This window comes from Ambystoma mexicanum, chromosome 10 (assembly GCF_040938575.1).
Source record: "Ambystoma mexicanum isolate Mex_15411 chromosome 10, UKY_AmexF1_1, whole genome shotgun sequence".
NCBI classification, from domain to species: domain Eukaryota; kingdom Metazoa; phylum Chordata; class Amphibia; order Caudata; family Ambystomatidae; genus Ambystoma; species Ambystoma mexicanum.
Genome location: NC_090932.1, coordinates 1,458,483,206 through 1,458,510,053, shown reverse-complemented (window position 1 = coordinate 1,458,510,053; position 26,848 = coordinate 1,458,483,206).

Below are 26,848 nucleotides of genomic sequence, written 5' to 3'. Positions count from 1 at the left end.
AGAGAGAGTGGGGGAGAGACAGAGAGAGAGAGAGAGAGAGAGCGCTCTAGACTGGTACAGCTAGTGTGGGTTAACTGGTCTAGCTTACTGCCGATGTGGTTTTTGATCAATATGTTTTGTGTGTGCTGCTATTTTATGGTATCGTAGATGGAAATTCATGTAAAGAGCTGAGAAGCTTTCGGGCCTTTAGAAAGACCCAAGCAAGCGAGGGGCAAGAGCCAGTCACTCGACATTTAGTCAGATGCCAAGCAGCCGTAACCGCTTCCGCACAGCACATCTAGCCTTTCAGAGGCATCAGGCTGTCAGAAAATCTCCCAACTTTCCGTTAGGTAAATCTGTGTATCTAAATAGGTGCTTCATATCTATATCAACTAATTCCCTTACTTAGGAGGGGAATACCAATTGTTCTTTCTAAAATATTTTTTTAATTATCTTTTCCAAATTACAAACGTCAATTGCCAAATCAAGTTTGACCTCTTTCTTTCTCTAAGTGCCCTGAAATTCTGGTATTTATGGATTCTCAATAATGTTCCACGTTTTGTTTGAATTGTGTTCAAGCGGTTGCTTAAAATGTCCACTAGATGGCAGCAGCGACATACACAAAGTCACTATATTTACATTCAACCGGACAGTAAGCAAGATATATAATTCTTGAAAATGTAGGCCCCTGTCTTCCCCGGAAACCGGATGCTAAAACATGTCTTTGTGCTCATGAGTCCTTGTCCTTTTTAGGTAAAACATTTGAAGGCAGACCACACCACGGCATCAGTGTTTACCATGCGTTTCACCACGAACATTACTGATTGCCCTGCAGACTGACATGTATGGATGGCTCTTGTGTAAATTACGCTCAGAGACCAAAAATCAGCGGCTTTTATTCGGAATAGACTATTTTAACAGACAAACGAGCAGCCCCACGACGTCTGTCAGCGTAAAAGGCCTGTTTATAAACTGAAAGTGTGTCTCATGAAACAGATATGCATGGCCACCCTGTGAGTTTCGCCCTCGGACATAGGACGCCTGTAATTTAAGGAATATCGTACAAGGGTGCACAGTGTGGTAGTAAGCGTTAACATATAAGGCAACAATAACTTTCAATGCACCTTTTCAAAAATTATATAGGGCTTCATGCTGGATTCTTCCAACTTCCAAGCGCTGTGATAGTAATTGTGCCATAAGACAAAAAAGAGAGGGGGGACACGGAAGAAAAGAACAATAACGGTCCTACTAGGCCTTGTGTCATTTGGGTCGTGCAAGTGCAGTAACAAGAAGTGCAGGGGGAGGGAGTGGGGCAGTGGGTGTAGGTCGGGGAGGAAGGCATAATGCGAGGGTGGGAGGGATTTGCGGGGCAGGAGTAGTTATACAAGTGCAGGGGTAAGGAAGAGAGGAAGAAGGGGGTCCATGGGGCTGGGCAAAGGCAAGTGCTAAGGGGAGGCCAGGTGGGCAAGTGCCAGGGGATGCGGGGAGTGAGGACCACATGCTAAGTGTGAGGAAGGGAGTGAACCAGGCCCGGTAGGGATGCACACCCTGGCAGGTTTTTCAGGGAAAAGGAGGCCTGAAGGAGGGAGTGGGGGTCAGGAAGAAACAGTGCTGGGGTAGCCTGGGTGAGGAGGGCTTGGTGCCCTGTGGAGCTCGGAAGGGACCAGGCAGCTAGTCAATGCGACAGAGGGGGGCATTAGTATGGGAGAGGGAAGGAAGAAGAGAAAAGGAGGGTCTTGAGAAGGTTGCGGAACTTAAGGAGATCTTGCTCAAGCCTGAGAGGGGCAGGGAGACTATTCCAGAGGGAGGCTCCTGCCGAGCAAACAGATCTACCATCGCTCTGATCTGCAGAGTGTTGGAGCTACAAGACAGAAGGGATATAGCAGGGAGGTATTTAAGGGGAGAGAGTTAGATGTAGCCATGTAGCCTTGTTCCAAACTTGAAAAACACACTTTAAAAAAAAAAGAAGCAAAGCACTTTTTTAAATACGTGATCCCATGCTTCTTGCGAAGTTCAAGCTGGCACTATGTCATTAACTAGCACTTAACTCGAGAGCTCTCTACCCAGCAATCGTAAGAGGCTATGCACTTTATTACTCAGATCATTTTTTTTTTTTCTGAGCAGTGCAATGTGTTACAAAAAGGTAAATGCAGCTAAGGGTCCAATGCCTTGGACTTCATTTAGTGATTAGTAAAAACACTGGAATAAGGATAATCAATATGCACTGCAACCCCTGTATGTTTATAAAATGTCTATTTAAAAAAATGAACAAAAAACCGAGATAATATTAATTGGTTTCTAGAGGCAACTTGGGTTGATCCACTACAAGTGGCAACCTGCCCAGGGTCAGTGTGGTGAGCCACACACAGATCTGTGTGAAATGCTTGCAAGAAGGACCTAGCTCTGGCCTGTCACATGCTTTCTAACATGTCTGAAAAATCTGACTTTTATATCCGCCTCACGTCCCGCATGCGTGTTGACGTGAGGTGCAATAAAGGGCCCGCCCTGCCGGAAGGCAGGCAGTTCGGGGCATGATTCCAAACTGGTGCGACGCGTGTTCTGTAGCTCCTGCGCCGCGCACCAGAAGGCCCATAATGTGACTCCCCCACTGGCGAAGAGCTCACAGAACTAAGCATACGCGCAGTAATTAGCACACAATTTACTACTCAACACGACCACAAGGATCGAATTTTGAAAAACACAGTGGGGATACCTTCCCGACACATGGTCAAGATAAAAGCAACGGCTGCTACAAACCTTGCTATATGAAGAATATGGAAAGGCACAGGCACTGCTGAAACCACTGGCTAGCACCGAGACTGCAGGAATCACAGGTGAGGAGGAGCCCATTGCCACTCTACACTCAAGGGCGCACACATCATTAGGACAACACAGCAACTGGTCTCTCCACGCCAAGGGCCAGAACACTGACACCGCCAGTGCCGTCCCATCATGGAGGCATCACGGCTGCAATGGGACCTTTTGACCCCTACACAGATCCATCCTCAGTGGGGCCCCGCTGGATGCTGTGGATCCAGAAGTTTGAGATGGCAATGGACTGCAAGGACATCACAACACGCAGAAAAATGAGATTGCACCTCCTGCTCAACATGGGCGACGACATGCTGCACATTTTCAACTCTTTGGTCATCGATGACAGTGAAGACATATACCAACTGGCCAAGGACGCCCTCACATCACATTTTATCACACTGGATGCCTACCACACAAGACTAAGAAAACTAGCACTAACATGTGAATTCGACAACATCAAAAAGGAGATAAGGTGTCAAACCATGAATTGCATGTACTCGGAGAAACTGCACAGAATGGTGTTGGGCAAAAAAGGCATCACCCTGGCCAGGATTCTCGAATATGGGTGCTAAATGGAGCTGTCGCATACGAGCGCAGCACAAATACCACACTACAGAAACTTCAACTGGCGCAGACGATAGCGGTAATAGCACACATCTCCAACCGTCAAGCACTGAGGGATGACTACAACGAAACAAACAACACACTCCCGTGGCAACCAAGAATCCCGGGGGCCACCGAATGCAGATGGTGCGGTGGAGCACATCACGGAAGGAGAAACTGCCCAGCGCAAGGTACCACGTGTGGAGCATGCGGCCGGAAGGACCACAACGCATGTGTCTGCAGATCCTCAGGGCAGCCTCAACGCCCATAACCACAACTGCAACAGGCCAAATCTTTCTCCAAGAAAAAGAATCAAGTGGATACGCGTCATGTATGGGCCGAGGACAACTCGTCAAAAGACGAATCCGGAAACGACCATGGAGAAAAAGCGACAGATGTGGGAACTGGGAGAACGAGGAGGAGGAGCAAAATCCACCTGACCTCTGCATTGGAACATGGAAACGCTGAGCCAAAAAAGAAATGCAGGTGACCCAAATGCCTCATAAACATACAGGGTCAAGAGACACTCATGACAATAGACAGTGGAGCATCAGTAAATGTGATGCCGACCACAATGTTCTGGACACTGTGTCCTTAACCAGATCTCAAGGCAACTGAAACACTCCTATTTGACTATGGCAGCAAGATGCCACTCACGGTAGAGGGATGCTTCAGAACAGAGCTAAGCAGAGGCGAGACCACCATAAAATCAAAGATATAGGTTGTCAATGCTGGAATCAAATGCCTACTTAGCGGGGACGCAGTTGAAGACCTAGGACTAATCTGTTTCATTTGTGATGTTGCAGATTCCACTGACGTCACTGACCTAATAGCCAAAAACCCAGGTATCCTCAAAGGCATTGGATGCCTAAAAGGCAAACTCATAAAGTTACAGATTGACCCTACAGTACAGCCCCGGGCAGTACGCCATAGGAGAATTCCATTTCACATGAGAGGCCTCGTGTCAAAGGAGCTACAAGAACTTGAAAAAGCTGGCATCATCAAACAAGTGAAGGGACCAACGCCCTGAGTATTGCCCATGGTGGTCACTAAAAAGCCAAAACAAGCAGGGAAGGTAAGGATTTGCATAGACATGCGCCAACCTAATGCAGCGATTAAAAGGGAGCAGCACATCACCCCCACATTAGATGAGATATTCACGGACCTCACAGGGTCGAAGATTATTTCAAAGATTGACCTCAACGCTGGCTACTACCAATTGAAACTACACCAAGACTTAGGTTGAGGTACATTACATCTTTCTCCACCCAACTGGGTCTGTGGCAGTACAAGAGGCTTAGCTTTGGCATTTCCTCAGGGAATGCTGAATGTCAGTGACAACATCCTCATCCATGCCAGCGACAGGCAGGAGCACATGCGTCGCCTAGAAATGGTGGTCAGCAGGATGGAGACTGCAGGACTCACCATCCACTGGGGCAAATGTGAATTCCTGAAAGAAGAGATAACATTCTTCGGGTACGTCTTAAACAGCAAGTGGGTATCAGCTGACCCACAAATGGTAGCAGACATAAAGATGGCATCCCCTCTGACAACACCCACAGAAGTACGCAGTTTCTTGGAGATGGCAACATACTGCAGCAGATTAATTCCCAACCTGGCGACCATGTCCGAACCACTCAAAGAGTTTACCAGGTCAAACGTCAAATGGGACTAGGGCCCTGAATGTCAGGAAACATTTGAACGAATCAAGACATCTCTTACTTTGGACACAACGATTCCCTATTACGACGATGCAAGCCCCATTGGCCTCAGGCCATCCTTGCCCAACAGTCACGGACAGGGGAAACAAAGCCCATCGCATACGCCTCCCAATGCCCTCATGCCTACCGAACAGCGGTATTCGCACATCGAGAAGGAGGCTATAGTGGTACTTTGGGGCTCTCAACACTTCCATATCCACCTCTATGGACGAAGGTTGAGGGCATACACGGACCACAAACCACTCATCCCGATCTTCACAGGGTCATCAGCACACCCTCCGCTAGAATTGGGAAGTGGCTGCTCCACCTACAGCAGTATGAGTTTGATTTGGCCTGCCAGGCAGGTACGGACAACCTGGCAGACTTCCTGTCCAGCACACGAGGGCCGCGAGCCTGGGAGAAGTGAGCGAGGCAGGGGAGATCACATATGTCAAATCATACACACCATGAAGCTCAGGGCCGTCGTTATCAACCACATTGTGGAAGCCACCCAAAAACGACCCTTGTTGTGACATAGTGAAAAACACAATCATATCAGATGATTGGAAATCATTCCTCTGCCATGTATGCAACTGCACACCAGCGGGTGGAGACTTCCTCATCGGTATGTTCCCAGTACGTCAGGAGCTGTCCGTCACTACCGAAGGACTAAATACTCAGAGGAACCCACATAGTCACCCCCAGCAGCTTGCAGGACAGAATCATGGCACTTGCACACAAAGGCCACCAGGGAATGGTCAGGACAAAGGCCAGAATACGACAATGAGTGTGGTCCCGTGCATCGACACCAAGGTGGAGGAGATCGTCACATCCTGCCATCCCTGCCAAATTACGGGGGCACCTCCAAACCCTGAGACAATTCAGTCAGCAGAGCGTGGATCATCAAGGAGGGACAGGTAAAGACAGGAGGGGGGTGTCTGTACTCCTCTCTATATGGCAGAGGAGAGGCACAGAGGACCCCAGCCAAGATTCTCTATAGGGTAGCGCTGGTCAAGCAATCAAGGCCTAGCTTCTCAGGAGGTGATGCAGGCTGGTTCTTAAGTACAGTGTAGTCCCCAACCCCCACAAAGAAATGTCCACACACTGTATTAGTTAAAACACAGGGCCTCATTACAACCTTGGTGTTAAGTGCACCAACTTTACCACCATGGTGTAAACTCTGTTTACACCATGGTGGATGGCGGATTTACCGCCCCATTCCAAGGTGAGTGGGGCGGTAAATCCCCATTTCCCATTTTCCCTTCCCCATTCCCATTTTTGCCCCATAGGGCATAATGGGAGTGGGGAAGGCGCTAATTACGCCGCCGTAAATTACGGCGGCGTAATCAGCACCATGGCAGGTTAGCGCCATGGATTTTAACGCCTGCTAAAAGCAGGCGTTAAAATCAGAATCAGGCGTTAAGGGTTAACGGTGGCGTTAACCCTTAACGCCTGAGTTGTAATGAGGCCCACAGTCTTTATATAATTAAGTTCAAGGTTATATACAATCACAATAACTCACTTTGTGCTTAGTTAATCTATAATGGCAAATATATACCGTTCTAAAGTGGTACCACAATTATTATCAGATCTCATTAAAGTACATTAACTATACTCTGGTTAAATGTCACACAGATTACTTCATAAAGGCAACCAACAATAGACATAGGAGGAAAGCAGTTGGTTAGAACAATTTGCAGAATGCTGGCCTCTACCGTTAAACACAGTTCTGTGTGGAGATCCCCCCACCTGGGCAACCTGTAAAGTAAAGATATATCACAAGCCCAGTCCATACATTGATCTAGAAGTCTTATTTCCTTCTACAATAGTTCTACAACCCCAATGTACCTGGAATAGCAGAGTTCGTCGTCGGGTCATCGACGGATCCTTCTTGAGCGGCTCTCTTTAAAGCAGGAGCCACGGATCGTTGAGATCCCACGAGAAAAAAGGGTTGAACGATGACGGTGAGCTGGCAGCTTTGTTCCTAGGGGTGCTAGTCGATGATGGAGCGTTGCCGTCTTGCAAGGAAGAGGCATGCGGGGCACCTCGGTGACGATAGTTCAGGACCGCAAAGAGATTGTGAAGAACTGTGGCCCGGCAAGGGCGTTGAGTCGTCCGACGTCTCTACGGTCATCAGGTGGCGCTCCTCGGCGCATTGGCGGCCTCGACTTTCTCTGGCAGGACAAAGCGGTCGAAGGGCAGGCGAGAGCGTCTTTGGATCAAATGTTACTTAGGCAAAGGGAGCACGGCGGCTCCGGTCGGCGATGGTGGTTGTCGACGGTGATGGACAATAGTGTCTGGGCGTTTCTCCTTGTGATTCCGTGGCGGTCCCCGTCTCTGGTCGGCAGCCTGTTGTAGGTCTGTCTGTGAAAACAGAAAAAGAATATCGAGGCTGAGTACCCCAAAGGGAAATACACCAGACACAGGTTACAAAGGAACATACAAAGTACTTTATTCTATACTGAATTCAATTACAAAAACAGAGCAAAATCAGATAGCTATCGGCCCTCAGTACAACACAACGAACTCCAGCGTGGTTCAGTGTTTTCAGTGAGAGACGCTGTACATTAGAATGCATTTCGCTTTTTATACATTTAGTGGGTGCGATGTCCAGCCCCACTTTGGGTTAATATTCCTTTTAATATATCACCGATCTAGGGTTCGTGCCAAGTCTCAAATAACCGCATATAACTGGTTTGCCTTTAATACATGTATCAACAAGTGTATGCAATAGCTATGTATTCTAAAGTTTTCCATGCAGGCCTTCTTAAACATTAATACAATGGGCCTCATTACGACCCAGGCGGTAAGTTACCGCCTGGGCCGTGACTTTACCACCATGGCGTAAACTATGTTTACGCCATGGTGGTTGGCGGACTTACCGCCCCATTCCGACCTAGGCGGGGCGGTAAGTCCCCAATCCCCATTTACCCTTCCCCATTCCCATTTTTGCCCCATAGGGCATAATGGGAGTGGGGAAGGCGTTAATTACGCCACCGTAAATTACGGTGGCGTAATTAACTCCATGGTCCCTTAGCGCCATGGATTTTAACACCTGCTAAAAGCAGGTGTTAAATCCGCCATGGCGCTAAGGGACCTCGTACTCAGGCAGTAAGGGTCGGCGCTGTTTACGCCATCGTAAAACCCTTACCGCCTGAGTCGTAATGAGGCCCAATGTAGTTAAACAGATGTTCTTTGTTCATTATTTGAATACATTGTCTCAACATATGTTCGTGGATTAGTTTTCATTGTACGAGTAATCCTTTTACACATAGGTCAGTGAAGGACAAGGTCTCAGTTTGTGACCTCAACAAGTGGCCTGCAGGCAAATTACACATTAGCTGGTCAAGACGGCCATGTTGTATTCTGCAATGACATCGTCCACCATTTTAGCTCACAGGGTGACTTTCACACAACAAATCCTAAAATGGCGGTTTGACCAAAAATGGCGGCTTACATGGATTTAAGGTCAGGACATTGAAACACAGATTTCTTACGCAAGCGACTTTCGAGCAGCTTGGCGTAGGCCAATATTAAACATATTTATTACAATAGGAGGCACGGTATACTTTCTATTTGGACAAACCCTCCTTTTGGCCTATGCCAAGTGCTAAAAAGTACTTTGGATCTTTTTGCAAATAACTGCATCATAGTCCATGCACCCTGAATCACTATCAGAAATATCTATTGCCATTAGGTCTTTTGCTAAAATATCCTTCAATACATATTTTTTGGAAATCTTATCTGGAGCATACACTTTATGTCCTATCGCACCTATCGCTTGTGCGCAACATCCCCCTAGTATCAAACACATACCAGGCAGACACTGAATACAACAACAAAGAAACAACAGTATTCCCAAAATAATCAATAAGACCGAAAGCACCTTCCAACCCCAAGATCGCAAGAAGTCCCAGAGCCAAGCGCTCAGATCCCAGTTTCCCTCGGGAACATGCACTTCGGAACTAAGGACGTGCAGATTCTGTATTGCCTTGAAGATAGTTGGGGAGGAATCTGGTACGAAAACACAGCAAGCGGACACCACTAATTTGCATACTCCACCACGCTCAGCTAGAATGACATCTAAGCCAGACAAAAATCCCACCTCAACGCATGGTTCACACCTCAACTTAAAGAGTTAAGATTACAGAAAAGAAAACTGCAAACTATCTGGCGCCACTCCCCGACTACTGTCAATAAGGCTAAATTAACAGAACTCTCCAAACACTATAAAAAAGAAATAACCAACACAAAAAAAACATATTCAATGATACAATTGTAAAAGGTAGCTCTAATACTAAGGAACTGTTTTCCATTTTCCGAGAAATGGAAGCCCCAATTCCACCGGCAGACACTGTCCCCAAGGATAAGCCATGGTGCACCGCAATTCAAAAAGCCCTCCTAAATAAAATCACTACACTCCAACAGAAAATAGTAATTAAAAAGGCCTCTCTGCTCCCCTCTGAGCAGCAACCATCCCCTGACACAGGGCGAAACACAACTACTCTGTTTACCTTTAAAGAAATCTCCATCCTTGACGCGGAAAAAATCATTCTCTCGTTAAAACCTTCAAACTGCAAGGGCGACAGCTGCCCGGCACAAATTATAAAGGATGCTGCTAGAGACCATGCCCTGTTTATCTCCAACCTTATTAACGCTTCCTTTAAAACCAATTCAGTACCCAATAACCTCAAAGAATCTTGGGTCCTCCCCCTGCTTTAAAAGCAAACACTAGACCCCACCATCCCTATCAAATACAGACCCATTACCACTGTCCCCTTTCTACTTAAAATTATTGATAGAGTAGCATATATTCAAATTCAGGAATACCTAGAAGCTAATCATCTACTAGGTTCACGACAGTCTGGCTTCCTCCCACTCCATGGAACGGAAACTGCCTTGCTAAACCTTAAGACTCAAATTGAAGAGTTAAAGGATAAGGGACAAACCGATATGCTACTTCTCCTGGACCTCTCTGCAGCGTTTGACCTAGTGGATCATGCAGTCTTATGCAACCACCTTAGGTCGGCGGCACACTTTTCAGGGGAAGCCATAGCCTGGGTCGAATCCTTCCTGGCTAACAGGACAATGCAAGTCTTTTCCCCATTAACAGCTGCTGACCCAATGCAAATCGCCTGTGGAGTACCCCAAGGATCCTGTGTCTCACCTACTATGTACAACATCTTTACTAAGCCTCTGTTTGACAAATTGGACAGACTGGGTATCACCTACACAAATTATGCAGATGATACCCAGATCCTTATCCCCCTTTCGGGCAACTTTTTGGAGGACACAGCCTTAGTAAACAGAGTATACCTCCTCATTCAGGCATGGATGGCATCTCATGGCCTCTGCCTGAATGACGATAAAACCGAGATACTAATCCTAGGCTCTGAAATTAACCTAAAAAAACTTAGCCCCAGCTATAGCACCTTCAATATCGACAACAATCTCATCAAGGTGATGCCAGTGGTCAAGACACTCGGCTTCTATCTTGATGCCACTCTTTCGCTCAAGAAACAAGTCAATTCACTCGCATCCTCCACCGCTTATACCTGTAAGCTTATCCGAGCATGTAGACCATTCCTCTCTACCTCGAGTTGCATCACCCTGGCCAATGCCCTCGTAATGTTGAGACTAGACTACTGTAATGCTCTCTACTCAGGTGCCAACAGAAATATCATCGACAAAATACAAAGAATGCAAAATAATGCCCTAAGAGCAGCTCTGAATATCCCTATGAGAGAACACATCTCAGATGCTAGAAGAGAGGTTCATTGGCTAAAAATATCTGACAGGATACTCCTAAAACCAGCCTCCCTCACCTCCAAATGCTTAAACAACTTAGCCCCACCCTACCTTGCTGAAAGGATAAACAGAAGATCGTCCACACACCCAACGAGAGCAGCCAATGCCCACACCTTGGAAATACCTAGATTTAAACGTGTTACAGCTGGAGGATCTAGCTTCCCAGTTATTGCAGCACAAACTTGGAATGCATTACCGCATGACCTCAGAAAGGAACAACCGTATCCCAAATTTAGACTCAATGTAATTAAATGGCTACGAACGAATGACCTTTAGTTTACTTCTCGGTACCTTGCACTGTTGTCTCTGCTGCATGTCTCTTACCGTGCTTCCTTCCATATGCCATTGTAACTATCCTGGCAGCACCTATTTTCCAACTATTTTGTATATTATATGATTCTTTGTACACATTCTGTTACTAAGCTCTGCTGCGCCCGGATACCCAAGGGTTTGATGAGCAATACCAAATAAATAAACAAACAAACAAACAAACAAACCGAAAGCACCTTCCAACCCCAAGATCGCAAGAAGTCCCAGAACCAAGCGCTCAGATCCCAGTTTCCCTCAGGAACATGCACTTCGAAACTAAGGACGTGCAGATTCTGTATTGCCTTGAAGATAGTTGGGAAGGAATCGGGTACGAAAACACAGCAAGCGGACCCCACTAATTTGCATACTCCACCAGGCTCAGCTAGAATGACATCTAATGCCATTCGATTTTGAAGTGCTACTAACCTTATCGCCTTTTGTTCTAACGTTATATTATAGAGTATGTCCGTGGTCCATTTGATGGTTCTCTCCAGTACTCTCGCTAGTTTTCTGATATCTTCTGAATTCGCTATCTGCCCCCAAAATGGCACAACTGATTTTGCTATATCTCCCAATACTTGTGCCGGGTGTCACCATTCTCATCCCGCCATGGACGAGCCTTCGAAACTTCTTTTGTACTAGCTATAAACACCACAGGTAACAGGATCCCTAAATAACAGGTTCCCTGCCAATCCCTGAGCAACCATGGGAATGCTACATTACCGCAGACAAAGTAGATAGGTTCGCCTACATACAAAGGTCTGTTCTCTCCAGTCAAATTTGCAACGTTGGCACAACCTAAAAATGTTCCCATTGACTGAGTTCCATTCCTCTGTATGCAAAAAGAAACTGAATCGGGGCTATGGTTAACAGTGTAAGAAGGAGGCATGGCATCCTTATTGCCTATCAGAGCCATTTTAAAAGAAATAAAAGATTGGGAAGGGTGAGACAGTTTGTCAGAAGGCCTAATAGAAGCAACATTCGGTTTACTCCTATTTGCAAAGAGCGAGCATCCCAGCGGAGTCAAAACACGTTTCTCAAAACTATTCAAATTGGTGCCATCAAAGTTCCCTGAGATGCTATCATTCCATCGGCCAAAGAACAGTGCTCTAAGAGAAGCATAGAAGGCAGTTGTCAACGGTAAAGGATGAATATACCAACTTAGCCGCTTATCCCCGTGTTGTGGTAAATGTGAGCAGACCCAGCAGTTGGATTTATTAAAAATGGCATGTGTAGCATTCATGATAAGTAGTATAGTGTTATTATGGTACCTTGTCTGTGCTGGGAATCCCAAGGGGATAAAATGTGCAAATGTACAAAGGGAGTAGGCACAATGGGTGCACTTTCAGTAGGCAACAAAAGTTCTAAAGAGTGAGTTTCCTTGAGGTACCATAATCCTAAGGCAGCGACTATTAAAAAACCAAATATCATTACAAAAATACAGCAATACGTTTTCGGGGCCCAGGGATTTTGTCCATTGTACTGGTTGGTCACCCCCTTATTTGCAAGTCCAATACGAGCGGTGGCGGTAGCAGGCATTGTAGTCTTCGGATGGAAACCCCAATGTTTGTTGCTGGCGACACCCCGGTCGCGCGATTTCTTAGTCCTTCCACAACCCTAGCCAACAGAATCCCCTTTTTCTCAAATTTTGGGCAAAAGCAAGCCCTCTATGACTCTTTTCCTTCTTTGAATGCACAGCCGAACCGTGCCGTAAGTCTATCTTCGTGGTCGCAAGTTGTATTGTACTTTTCCTGGTACTGATTGATCCTGAAACAATATGTCGTCACTTCCTGCTGGAAGCAATGTGTCAGAGGCAAGTGAAGAGGCTGAATTTGAAACAGCCGTTTCCGGGTGCAAAATTTGTAGAGAGTGTGGAGACAAAATGGCAGCTTCCCCAAGCCTCCCGGGCTCAGAGATATTCTCCGACAAACTCTCAGTGCTGATTACTGCTTTGGGATCATTGGTTGCAGTATCAGCGAGGGGTTCGGTTTCTTCTGTAGCGTGTGGCACAGGGCAAGGAAGTTTCTTGATGTGTGACGCGTGGATCCAGTTCTTTCGTCCAGCTACCCGCACCGCTGTCTGGGTGACCAACAGGACCTGGAATGGCCCACGCCAGCGAGGCGCGAGGCAGGAGGTGCGCTCAAATGATTTGACGAGCACCCAAAATCCAGGTCATATGCTGTGGCCCGGGCCCTCGTATCGTACAGGTAAAGCTTCTCGTACCTGGTGGTAAATCAAATACAGGTTTTTATTCAATTGGCTACAATAATCTGAAAGTAGTACATTTTCAACATTCTTTAATGTTCGGCATTTTGGAAGATTCCAGATATTGGCAGGTCTCCCCATCACCACCTCAAATGGAGAGAGCGCAGTCTTAGTTTGAGGGGTTGCACGCATGGCTAGTAACACGATCAGTAAGGCGTCCGGCCATTTTAGTTTGGTGTCGGCACACGTTTTAGCGAGCTTGTTCTTGATTATACCGTTGTGTCTTTCTACTAGTCAGGCGCTCTGAGGATGTCTGGCCGACTGAAACCGTTTGTCAATTCGTAACGCTGTACATATCTGTAGGATTACAGCGGTGACAAAATGTGGACCGTTGTCCGACCAGATAACTCTCGGCAACCCGAACCGAGGGAAGTACTCCTTTAACATGGTTTTCGCAGTGGTCATGGCTGTAGCATCTTTAACAGGGAAAGCCTCAACCCATTTACTAAAGGCACAAATGACCACAAGGACATACTTTAAATTGTTGCATCGTTCCATTTCAATAAAATCAAAGTGAATAACTTCGAAGGGGACAGAAGGTGGGCCAAAACTTCCCCTTGGAGTTGATGTCCCCTTTCCCACATTGTGTTGTAGGCAAATCATGCAGTTCTGGACGTAGTGCTGGGCAATTTTCGAAATCTTGTCATTTGCCCAAACGGTTTCTAACATTTTCGTAACCTGCTGGGCACAAACATGTGTAGGGCCGTGTGCCATGACAACCATCATCATGACATAGGCGTCAGGTAACAGCCATTTTCCTTCGACCATGTCCACCCAACACCCATCATCATCAAGTTTCCCCAAGCCTTCAGCCCACCTCTTAGACTTAGATTGTGGCATCTGCTTGGATATCCTGTTGGGGAGAAGCTGGATTCCCCCCCCAGGGCAGAGGGGGGCCAGCAGCCATACCCTCACCAGCTATGGGAGGCCCCAACACCTCCCATACGGCCCCCAGAAATGCAACAGAGTCCCAAGCAGGCAGCAGCATGTTTCAAACTGCATTTATTTCTAGGCAAAGAAAAAAGAAAAAAAAAAGCAAAAGAAAAGCACAGAGCATCGTGCATCGCGAGTTCAGGCGCCGTCTCCCCCGGGGCTGTCTTGCAAGTAAGTTTTATAATCACACTGCAGGCTGACCTCACAGAATTGGATCAGCTCCCAGAAACCTATCTCCTCCTGTTATTGGCTGCAAAGTGGTGGGTTACATATGTAGCCCTTATAGAGAGCCTGATAATTGGATATTAACCTCCTGCGTCAGTGGGTTGATTTAGCTGTGCCAGCCCCCATTACCTAATTCTTAACTTGTTGCAATGTGACTTTGTTCCCATAACTTTTAGCTGAACAAACAGTTCGCACCTGGGCTCTTGCTTGTTACAAGTTATGTTTCAATGTTGTGCGAGTCCTTGAGAAAATGTCTTTCTTTCCCGGAAAGAAAAAAGAACACACTGGGTTGCCGTGATTTATTCGCATTTGTGGATAATTAAAAAATGTCTGTCTGCAGAAAGCAATTTTATCTTGAATTTGCGTCCTTGGCAGTTCGAATGTTTTGCGAGGAATGTTGATAAGGCTCCCGCAGCCAGTGTTCAGTGAGTGAAATGAACTTAGCTGTAATTTTCCTGAAACATAGCTTTACACTGTGCATTTAGACCATGTTAATTCATATAGGCATTTGCAAGCCTTTAAACAGGGATTTTTGTGTTTGTAGATTCTGATATTGCAGAATTGATTCTAATGTAGCATGGAAGTTGCACTGTTGGTGAAGTGGGTGTGTTTCAGCATATTTGTCACCCATGGGTGCGCTGGGGCCTGGTTCAAATGATAAGTGCGCTCCTTGTTCTTCCTATTGTTCTTCTATGTATGCGCTTGGGGTGAGGGGGCATGGATTTGGTCTCGATTTTCCCTCTTCAGTCCCCCCTCTGGTCGACTTTGTCGACCACACCACCAGGCAACATTCACCTCCTTCCGGTCTGCATATCCTTGCCAATTCCTTGAAGTGTCCATAATTTTCTGCATTGTTGTTGATCAACAGTACATATAGGAGTGTTCTCCTTCTGTGTTCCACCACACTCACTTCCCTTCGTACTTCCTCTGATCACAGGGAGTGGCCGCCTTTATTACTGCTGGAACCATGTTGCACACAGCTATCTTCTCCCTTAGTCCGGCTCTTCCTTTCACCATGTCTCTTATTTGCATTCCGATAACTTCTTCTGTTGTTCTCTTGCAATGTATCTCTATCTTGCACAATGGTGCTGTGCTCGGTACTCGTCCTTCCGTTATCACCTTCAATCAACCAGGCAGACATGATGTCATCCATTACCATGCAAGCACTAGCTAGTTCTTTGCTTTCTCTTTTCAGATGCATTTTTGCTGATCATTTTTTGGTCTGCTGGTACTGCACCCACTCATTCTTCTTTCTCGCTCGAGAAGTAATTGCCCCCTCTTTTTACTTCTCTGTCTGTTTCTCTTCTTCCGTTGTTTTCCATCTTTGTTAATGTGTCACTCTTCACATCTTCCTTGGTCATCACCAACAAGGGCATGCTGATGCGCACCAATGAACACTCTCCTCCCCAATTCAGTGGTAGTTTCTCTTGATCTTTGGATGCATGTGCTCAATAGTAGTCCATAAGCAGTGATGTTCCTGCTCTCATCTCGCAACTTCTCTCAACCTCCTCGCATCCAGCATGATTGTCCACTTCTTGTCACTGTTGTGCTGGTAACATAACGTTGGTACCTTAACAGTATACGTCCTTCTTCAGTGACCATCTTTGCTCTTTTCTCTCACTCTGTTAGGCACTTATCATATTTTTGTCTTTTTCATTTTATTTTTTCTTCTCTCTTTTTGTTTTTCTTTCTTCTTTTATTATTTATTTATTTATTTATTTATTTATTTATTTTCAATCTCAATGTTGCTGTCTTCCCTTGCAATCTTCTTCGCACCTTGTCATACATGGGCGTCGTGCTCTGCTGTAGTGATTTCTGTTGTAATCAATTCTCTTCCCGCATATGTTAAAGAACAGTCAGGACAGCTCTCTCCAGTGGTGTCCCTACCAATTTTGTACATGTGTGCATGTTGTTGGTCACTTCTGATATGTGTGTTATGCGTATGTTTTACTCCCCTTGTGTCTGCCCTTAACTCTCTTTACTTTAGCAGCAGCTTTTCCTTACCCACTGACGCCGTAACTCTTCCTGCTTAGGTTAGGGAATGTTAGCAGGGGATACAGCGGTAATGCTCATTATTACAACTAATTTTCAAATTACCACCCCCATTATTTCGTTCATCAGTAATAGTCCCATCGTGAAGGTAAAAGTCCTTATTTGCTTGCCCATAACCACTTACGCTGCTGGGTCCTTGCAGCTGATGAGATGATAAAGTTGCCCGCCTGAAAATCGCAAGAAAGGCGTTAATACGTTAGTACTTGTTAGTAACCTCAAGCTCCGCGAACTAAACAATCACTAAGGGCAAAAATCAAACCTCCCCCTGGACATTTCGCCTTTTCAAAATTTCTCAATATGGGTAGGGAAAATCTTGGGCTGTTTATTCAATGGAAGCAAGGGAATATACTTCAGGGAAACATGCTCTAAGGGGTCTGAGGTTCTTGATAGGGTGGGCAATTGAGTGGCGAATGCTTCACAATGTTTTACTCAGTAGACCTCGCAATTTCTAATGGAAGATAACATTAAGGAAATTTCCTACACATTTCTAACAGCATACATACGCAACAACCTGCATGTGCGGGGAAAAGAGAAGAAACAAAACAGTGTTACAGCTGTAGGTGCAAGAAATGTAATATGCAACTCAATTAAACTTTGGAAATGCGTGTGTCAGTCCCTATTCTAGTTGCTAGTGTGCGTTGGACCATGGGATGGCCATGTTTCCCTAACTCGGGAGAGTTTGTGCTTTTTTGCAGTTCATGAAAATCTCTTGCGTTGGCCCTGTTGGTCGTTGCTCCCTCGTTGCCAGGGTGGCCACCGCTTTGTAGGGCTTGACGCCTTACACTTCTAACAAATAACAAAGTCTGTCAGGAGGGGAAAATGTCCCACTGTAGTCCATAGCCATTGGGTGTTGGTTGTCCGTTGTCTTCAGGCCTGCCCTGGGTCCTTTGTATCTGGCGGGAAATGAAATGGAAGCGCTTGAGACCTGAGAATTCACATATTCTTCATTTTCTTGACCTAACCTCTCTGCACTACTCTCACACTATTCAGTGTCCTAGTGGGAGGAGCCAATGGTACACCTATGCACCATCCTGTCACCACCTGGTGGCGTTCAATGGCGGTCTGACTGTAAATTATTACACAATTCGGAATGTACCCAGAAAATGGGTAGGCACTTAATTTATGTGAAGATACTCATTACACACTTGGATCATATATATGCAATTTGGGTGCTAGTGTACAAATGGGCCTTTGGATCTTTATATTTACTGTGCTTTTGTTGTAAGCTATTTATAGTGCGTGCCTTTGTCCCGTGGGGCATCAGGCACTGACAAGCTAAATAGGGAAACATCAGGGTGGTACATTTGTCATATAGGGTGGCTGTGTTTCTAAATTAAGTGCACCATGTTACTTAGTTAAAATAATCGCAGGGTTTTTAAATCTTTTTTTTTTTTTTTTCTATGTCTCCTCTCACACTTCTCAGGGTGTGCCTCGCAGTGAACTGCAGGCACTTTAAGCTGGTACTAATGAAATCCGCTACCAATTTACTCCCATTCTCTCTATCCCACCCCATGTCCACCTTTTAAAGCCTACCTACTATGTTAATTACACATTTAGTCTAGTATTTTATTACTCCACTACTGTAATTACTGTTACATTTAAACAATATATATTTCTAATTACTGTTACATTTAAACAATATATATTTCTCCCCACAGTATCTGCTCTCAAATTTTAATACAACCATTATTCTCCAGTTCGTGCAGCAATGACCTCTTTCCCTATGTGTGTTGGCTAATGCATTTGTGCCAGTGTTATTTTCAAAAGCGCTAGTGGCATTACCACTTGCACTGTCATTTTGTCGCCAAATTAATTCTGTTGGGAACATGGATCATCCACCCTTTACCCCTATTTCTCTCCTCCTGTGGTGAACTGTCAATGAAATGTAGGCCTCCCCCCTCAAGTGCACCTTCTTCCACCTTGTGTGTCTCATTTAATTGTTCTGTGTTAATCGTGTATTCATGAGCCCAGTCTCCTCACTGAAAGATGTGTGCTCAAAATGTAGCTAAATGTACTCTCTTGTGATGCGCTATCATTATGCACCCCCCTCTGTACCGTGCACCCCCATTATGCTTAACCAATCTTCCTTACTTTCAACATGTGTATGTCTGGTGTTTAACAAGTTATGGATTTCTCTGTTAATAAGGTGGTCATATCCACATTGCTCATGATGTCACAAATCTCTCTTCCCTAATTCATGGCCTAGTCGCCCCACTGTCACCCAGAAAAGAAAATGTTTTGATACCTATTACCACCCCTATGCAATTGTCCTCTGCATTATTGAGCGTGCGTGAGTGTGTGTGTCGGCGCGCGTCTCGCCCGCTCTGTCGGGGAGGTGGAGCATGAGTGTGTGTGGCAGAGTGAGTCAAATCAAGTTTGTCTTGGGCTGTCCTATTAGCGGTATAATGTCAATCTATGTCCTTTGAAAGATTTGTTCCCCATCAGGAAGACCCCTCCCAGTCATGCAACCGGTACCATTGCTATTGTGTCAGTGTTCTGTATGGGTGCTGGCTGCTGTGCAGTGCCCCTGTGTTGTCATTCTAGTCAGTCCTGGGGTAGTGGTGCTGTCATTTGTTGTGTCTGTACATGTAGTGGTGACAGTACCTGCATTGGTGCTTGTGGTGTCTGCTGAAATGATCCCATCCTGCTCCATGTATCCTCCCCACATGGGCGGTGCATATTGTGGTGATTGTTGACACTGCTATTGTTATTCTTGTGCGTGTGTGTTGAAGCTGTTTTTAACTGCCCCTCCCATCGCATGCTTCAATGATTTATTTTGTGCCTACTTGTCCTCATCTGCCTTTCTCTGCCCCTGTGTCATCAAATATTACACTCCCGGAGGTTCAGAAGGGTGAGTCCCCTCTTCCCTATGCTCGCGCTGGTTCAGCATCAGCTGACCCCTCGCATTTTCCCTTTCCTTCGTGCACACAGTTCAACTGTAGCCATGTGCTTTTAAAGCTATTCCCGTGTAAGTGCTGTGTATGTGTGTCCTTAGCGATTGCTGCACGCTTCTGGAGAAGCCGCCTATGAGCAGCCATGGTCTTTTTAATTTACCTTCAGTACTTTTTAATCTTTGCACACTATGTTTTACTGACTTATTTCGGCATGGAAGCTGTGTGCTACACAACAGGTGAAGGGGAGTCATTTCTGTATTGTGTGATACATTTTACCTCTATTCAATTCGAAAATTTCGATAGTCCGCTGTTCAGGGAGCAAAAGTTAGAAGATAATTGAACAATATTCAACTTCTGTGAGCCTTCTTGGCTCCGCACCTTAGCCAGTGCACTCCACGTGCAATCCATCTTCACCAAACCATTGCCTTCTCCGGCACACCCCCACAATCTTGCGCATGTGTCTTCCACACACCGCCTCTGGGTCACCTATTCTCCAAATCCAAAACCACACCACTATCTCCTCACCATCAAAACTTTGTGTCCTTATGCATCAATCTGAAGGTGACGTCACCAAACTAAAAACACAATGCAAATGAAAATACAAATGTGCATACACAGAACAATAACCCATTTCTCCCAACCCCACAAAAATCCCAAAATAAAACCCCACAATCCCCACAGCTGTCTTCCTGTCTCAACTGGAACAAGGTGAACCACAAAAACTCTTATAATTGGACTGCACACGCTCCGTCGCCTAGCGTGTGATACGCTCCTCACCAGGGGACCTTAACCAGCCAACTATCTTCCGCACTCGGGAACAATCTAGCTACCTCCTGCGGGAAAACATCATCCACTCACTGAACTAAAACGCTCAATTAGCAGGGAACCTCATCTACTCATTGATCTATAACGTCAATTCATAGGAAATCCAGACCCCGTACATGAAATCACCATCCAGACCAATCAGCGCGGCACTCCTGTTCTATATGTAGGGAGTTACTACCCCACCCAATAGGCTCAAAAACACAAGAAGGGACCACTGCCACCACCCCAGTCCCAACTACAATTCACGTGCCGATCACCACCAATGCGCTGAATTTTGTGACAATGTACAATCACCCACCACCCAATTTACAATCCCTCCCTCAAAGCCCATGTTGCTGGTTGACTTACATTTTCCTATGCTGCACTGGCAGTTGCACCGCTGCTGGACACCCCCTCAATGCGCTTCACCGGACCCCTTCTCCTGCAGGGCTCTCACCTGCCCTCAAGCGGGGTATTTCCAAGTGGCCCCCGAAGCCTTTAGCCGGTTACGCGTTTTCCGGTGGTCTTCAGGTGCAGGCGAGGGTCCCACAGCTTCCTTGAGTCGGCGGCAGGGAGCTCAGTCCACCGCAGGGCTTGCGCAGGCAGAGCTCATTCACCCATGTTACAATGAGCAATGAGCCTCACAGAGGGCACCTGCTTGTTGGGGAGAAGCTGGATTCTCCCCCCCCCCAGGGCAGTGGGGGGCCAGCAGCCATACCCTCACCAGCTATGGGAGGCCCCAACACCTCCAATACGGCCCCCAGAAATGCAACAGAGTCCCAAGCAGGCAGCAGCATGTTTCAAACTGCATTTATTTCTAGGCAAAGAAAAAAGAAAAAAAAAAAGCAAAAGAAAAGCACAGAGCATCGTGCATCGCGAGTTCAGGCGCCGTCTCCCCCGGGGCTGTCTTGCAAGTAAGTTTTATAATCACACTGCAGGCTGACCTCACAGAATTGGATCAGCTCCCAGAAACCTATCTCCTCCTGTTATTGGCTGCAAAGTGGTGGGTTACATATGTAGCCCTTATAGAGAGCCTGATAATTGGATATTAACCTCCTGCGTCAGTGGGTTGATTTAGCTGTGCCAGCCCCCATTACCTAATTCTTAACTTGTTGCAATGTGACTTTGTTCCCATAACTTTTAGCTGAACAAACAGTTCGCACCTGGGCTCTTGCTTGTTACAAGTTATGTTTCAATGTTGTGCGAGTCCTTGAGAAAATGTCTTTCTTTCCCGGAAAGAAAAAAAAACACACTGCGTTGCCGTGATTTATTCGCATTTGTGGATAATTAAAAAATGTCTGTCTGCAGAAAGCAATTTTATCTTGAATTTGCGGCCTTGGCAGTTCGAATGTTTTGCGAGGAATGTTGATAAGGCTCCCGCAGCCAGTGTTCAGTGAGTGAAATGAACTTAGCTGTAATTTTCCTGAAACATAGCTTTACACTGTGCATTTAGACCATGTTAATTCATATAGGCATTTGCAAGCCTTTAAACAGGGATTTTTGTGTTTGTAGATTCTGATATTGCAGCATTGATTCTAATGTAGCATGGAAGTTGCACTGTTGGTGAAGTGGGCGTGTTTCAGCATATTTGTCACCCATGGGTGCCCTGGGGCCTGGTTCAAATGATAAGTGCGCTCCTTGTTCTTCCTATTGTTCTTCTATGTATGCGCTTGGGGTGAGGGGGCATGGATTTGGTCTCGATTTTCCCTCTTCAATCCCGTACAGACCCAAAACCCTCATCCATTACATAGGCATCTACAATCTCCTTTGAAACATACATCTCCGTGAAGAGATCTGTGGCAGTTTGTCTAGCTATCTGATCAGCGAAAGCATTCCCTTTTCCAATATCATCCACAATCTTTCGATGTGCTGCACATTTCATAACTGCTAACTGAGTAGGGAGCACAAGCGCTGAGAGTAGTTGCACTATTAGGGAGCCATGTTGAATCTTGATACCATGCAAAGTTAGGAACCCTCTTTCTGACCAAAGTCTCCCAAAGTTGTGAACCACCCCAAAGGCATACTAACTATCAGTATATATATTTACTGCAAGCCCTTCAGAAAGTTCACAAGCTCGGGTCAATGCTATAATCTCTGCGGCCTGCGCTGAATTATGCGTAATTCTCTTCGTTTCCACAACCGTGCTCAATGTAGTGATTGCATAAGCGGCTGTGAATGTACCATCCGGAAGTTTAAAGCAGTAGCCGTCACAAAACAGCTCTCCTTGCAGATTATCCAAAGGAGTGTCTTTCAAATCAATTCTGCCCTTTGTTTCTTGTTCGGTCATATACAAACAATCATGTGACTCTTCATCGCCGCAAGTAGTATCTTGCGGAAAAGGTAGGAGTTCAGCCAGATTAAGGACACAACACCTCTTAATTTGAATGTGAGGAGCGAACCACATCAATTCATATCTTGTCATCCGTGCAGAAGTGAGGTGTTGCGTTTCAGTTCGGTTCAATAGAACTTCTACAGAGTGAGGCACCATCAGGGTTAGATCATGGCCTAGGACCATTCCCTCACTCTGTTTTACAGACGCGGCAGCAGCAGCGACAGCGCGCAAACATCTTGGCAAAGCGCATGCTACAGGATCAAGGGCGGAAGAATAGTAACCGCACGGCCTATTCTTCCCTCCATGTTCCTGCATTAATACAGCCAAAGCACATCCATCACACTCATGCACAAACAATACAAAGGCCTTTTCATAGTTTGGTGTGCCCAAAACTGGTGCAGAGCATAATGCAGTCTTAAGCAAGTCAAACGACTGCTGGTGTACTGTGTTCCGTGGCAATGGTGAAGAAATACCCTTCTTTGTCAAAGCCACCATCGGTTTGATCACTAGTGAGAAATTGGGGATCCACAACCTACAGTAAGAAGCCATAGCTATCAAGGCCCTAACTTTCTTCTGTGTATTTGGGACAGACATGCCAGAAATGTGTTTTATTCTTTCAGGTGTCAATCTTCTTCCCTCCTTTGACAGGAGATAGCCTAAATAGGCGACCTCCTGACAACAATATTGACATTTTTTAAGCAAAGCTTTGTGACCATGCTTAGCTAGATGAATAAGTAATAACACGGTGCCCTCCTTACAGGCACTCTCAGAGTCAGCAGCTAGAAGCAAATCGTCAACGTACTGAAGCAAAGTACAGGTAGAGGGCAATTCAAGGGTATCAAGTTGTTCTTTCAAAGCCCTACTATAAATACTAGGACTCTCTGTGTACCCTTGAGGTGCACGAGTAAATGTAAATGAGCGTCCCCCTAGGGTGAACGCGAACAAATATCTACTATCCTTGTGTATAGGTGTACTAAAGAACACATTCTTTAAATGCACAACACTAAAATAAGTAGCTGTAGATGGAATCATGGTTAGGATTGTCGTTACATCAGGCACAATTGGAAATAGTGGTGCCACAACTTTATTAATGGCACGTAAATCAATTATAAAACCGAATGGAATTACATTATCGCCTTTCTTGTACACGGGTAGAATCGGACTATTACACAAACTTCCTGAAATTTCTTCAATCACACCGCGGTGCACAAAATCGGAAACAATACATTTCAAAGCTCGCTCGCCCTCAACCTAAATCTTATACTGGGGAATGCGTAGCAGCTCAATTCCATGTTTCAAAACTATTTTAACAGGCTCTATCTGTAAAACACCGACATCATTGTCGTCGACAGCCCACAAGCTCTCTGGTACATCAATGAATTCTGGAGGCAAAGGTCTAGTCAAAAATTGCGAGGCAGAAAATTGCTGTGGTGAAATCATCAAGCACACTCCATCAGAAGAACAATAAATCACTGCATTTAATTATTTTAACAAATTCAACCCCAGCAAGTTCTCTCCGCGATCCGAAGTCAACAGAAAGGGACACTGGTCCGTAAAGGTACCCAAAGAAATAGGTACCGGCATAGAAACCGGACAAACAACTGGTGTACCGGAAAACCCTACAGAAACATTGGTTTGCCCTGACAGTGGAATGTTTGGAACCCGCAAATGATCAATGGAACACTTCTGTGCTCCAGTGTCTATCAAAAACTGATGTTTCCTATTTCCCACCACCATTTCAACGTAGGGACCTTTCTGATTGACGGGAATAGGTGTAGGTTCCAAACCCTGCTTCGGGCAATCCTAATGAAACAGAATATCATCAAAAGGAAGCTCTTCAGAAAAATATGCAGCGGAAGGATGATCAAATATATTCCTAGTGTCCTCACTTGGAGTCTGATTGTCCTGCAAAATAAGTTGTTGAGGGTCCTGTGTAAACTGACCTCTTCCAGGGCCCCCTACACCCGGGCGACCTCTGGATCGCCTACCCATATTACCAAATGTATTATTCGACCTTTGTTGAAGGACGGGGCATTGTGCTCGCCAATGACCCTCTCGACGAAAATAAGCACACTGGTTAATATTCACAGGACCCAAGGGCACATTCCCCTGTGGGACATACTGACCTCTGACCTGAGAATTACCCCCTCTGGGGCCCCTAACAATTTGCTGCAATAGCACTTTAGTTTTTAAATCGCCTTTCCGTTTTTCAATCCTATCTTTTTCATTATTGACACGGTTCTCATAGTACTGAGCCATGTGCAGTACTTCTGATTGTGATTTTGCCTGCCAAGCCCTCTCAGAAGACATAATATGTGACTGGATGTCAGGCAGTAATTCACGTACAAATTTGTCCACAAATAATCTTTTCCCAGACTATGTGCCTAAGTCTTGTCCACTGAAATCCGAGAATACCTGTTCGAACCGATTAAAGAACTCGGTAGCACCTTCAGACTTTCCTTGGACACAGGCCGTAAGGTTTGTCCCAAATAATTCTCTTTTCGGGAATTATGGTTTTTAATTTAGCAATGATTCTATCAGGCAGAGTTAATATCACCTGTTGTGGTCTTTCGCCAGCTGGCCTTTCCCCATCGAGTCTGGTTATATTCGCCCATGTATCTCCCAACCCGGGTACATCGTCAATAGTTCTAACTTGTTTCCATAAATCTACGGGCAGAAGTACAGGAAACAACAAATCAATGTCACCTAAGGTGAACACTGAGGATTGCAAAACGGATTCCATCTCCTTATAGAACCCTGTCGGATTTTTCCTAATATCGGAGATAGATTGCCTAATAGTATTCACTTCCTGTCTTGAGAACAGGACGTGAACAAACTGTGATACATAATGTGCAGGAATGTTCACAGCGACTATATTATTTACAGCATCGGCAGAGGAACCTCTCTCATAGGCAACTGAGAAATAGGCGACTCCGAACGCTTACTAAGCAACAGAGCCAAGTCGAGCGCTTAAGCAGTCGAAGAAGTGTCAAGTGAAAAAGCCCTCTTATAAATGCTCAATAACTCTGTGGGACAACTAATCTTCCTTTTTACACATTCATCCTGTAGGTATTCTACCATTACCTGCATCACTTTCCTCCGCATTTCCAAAGTATATTGACTATATGTGTCATATACCTCAACTGGAGTTATCGATATGTCTGAAATCCATCTAATCGCGTCTTTCTTACAAATTCGCATTTCCTCCGATATCGGTTTACGACACGGAAGGAACCGTTTCTGTACATACATATTCTCTTCTTCATCATCCTCATTCTGTAACTTTTCTAACTCCTTTCTATACCCAAATATCTCAACATGCTCATTTACCTTCTCCACAGTGTCTCTAGAAAGCGCTAGAGTATTTAGATCCCTTAACCCTTGCAGAACATCCACATTATTTAATCTTTCCCACATTATACATAACTGAATCCCTAAACCTTCAATAAAAACATTTTTCTCAGGAAAATTATCTGTATTATAAAGTGTGGCAAAAACACTAGCTTGATCATCCTTCTCCATACAATGCTTAGCCCATGCAATTAACTCACGTTTCTTCTCTGGCGGTACAGTATTGCGAGTGACAACTTTTGTTCCTGTACCTTGTTTGATTACAAGCGGCTCAGGACCACTTGGAAGAGAGGGAGCAGGCAAATTCGATGGAGGTACTATAAATGGTGCGATAAAAAGAGGCGGAGGAGCAGGTGGAGGGACAAAAACCAGAGAAATAGGAACAACAGGTTGAGTAGGAAGAGCAGGAATAACAGCAGGAAGAGGTACAGCAGTGGGAAGAGGAACATACGGAGGTGGCGCAGAGGCACTAGGCCTTCGTTCATTTAATATTTTGTCAATAAACTCATCAGAAATATGAAGATCTTTAGAAGGATTGATTTTCTGAATTCCAAGTGAGAAAGCCCTATCCATATTTTTAGTCGCCTCAGACTGTTTGTTTTGGTCATATAATAATGCTTTTTCAGCGTTCGTTTTATGACGACGTGCATGTTTCTCTCTACCTTTAAGTTGCTGCAACGCTTCTTTTTTCCAATTCTGCAAATCATCAAATGCTGCAGGTCTAGCCTTTTCCTTTAACAAGACTGACTCCAAATATTCAATGCGAGGGATCTCACAAC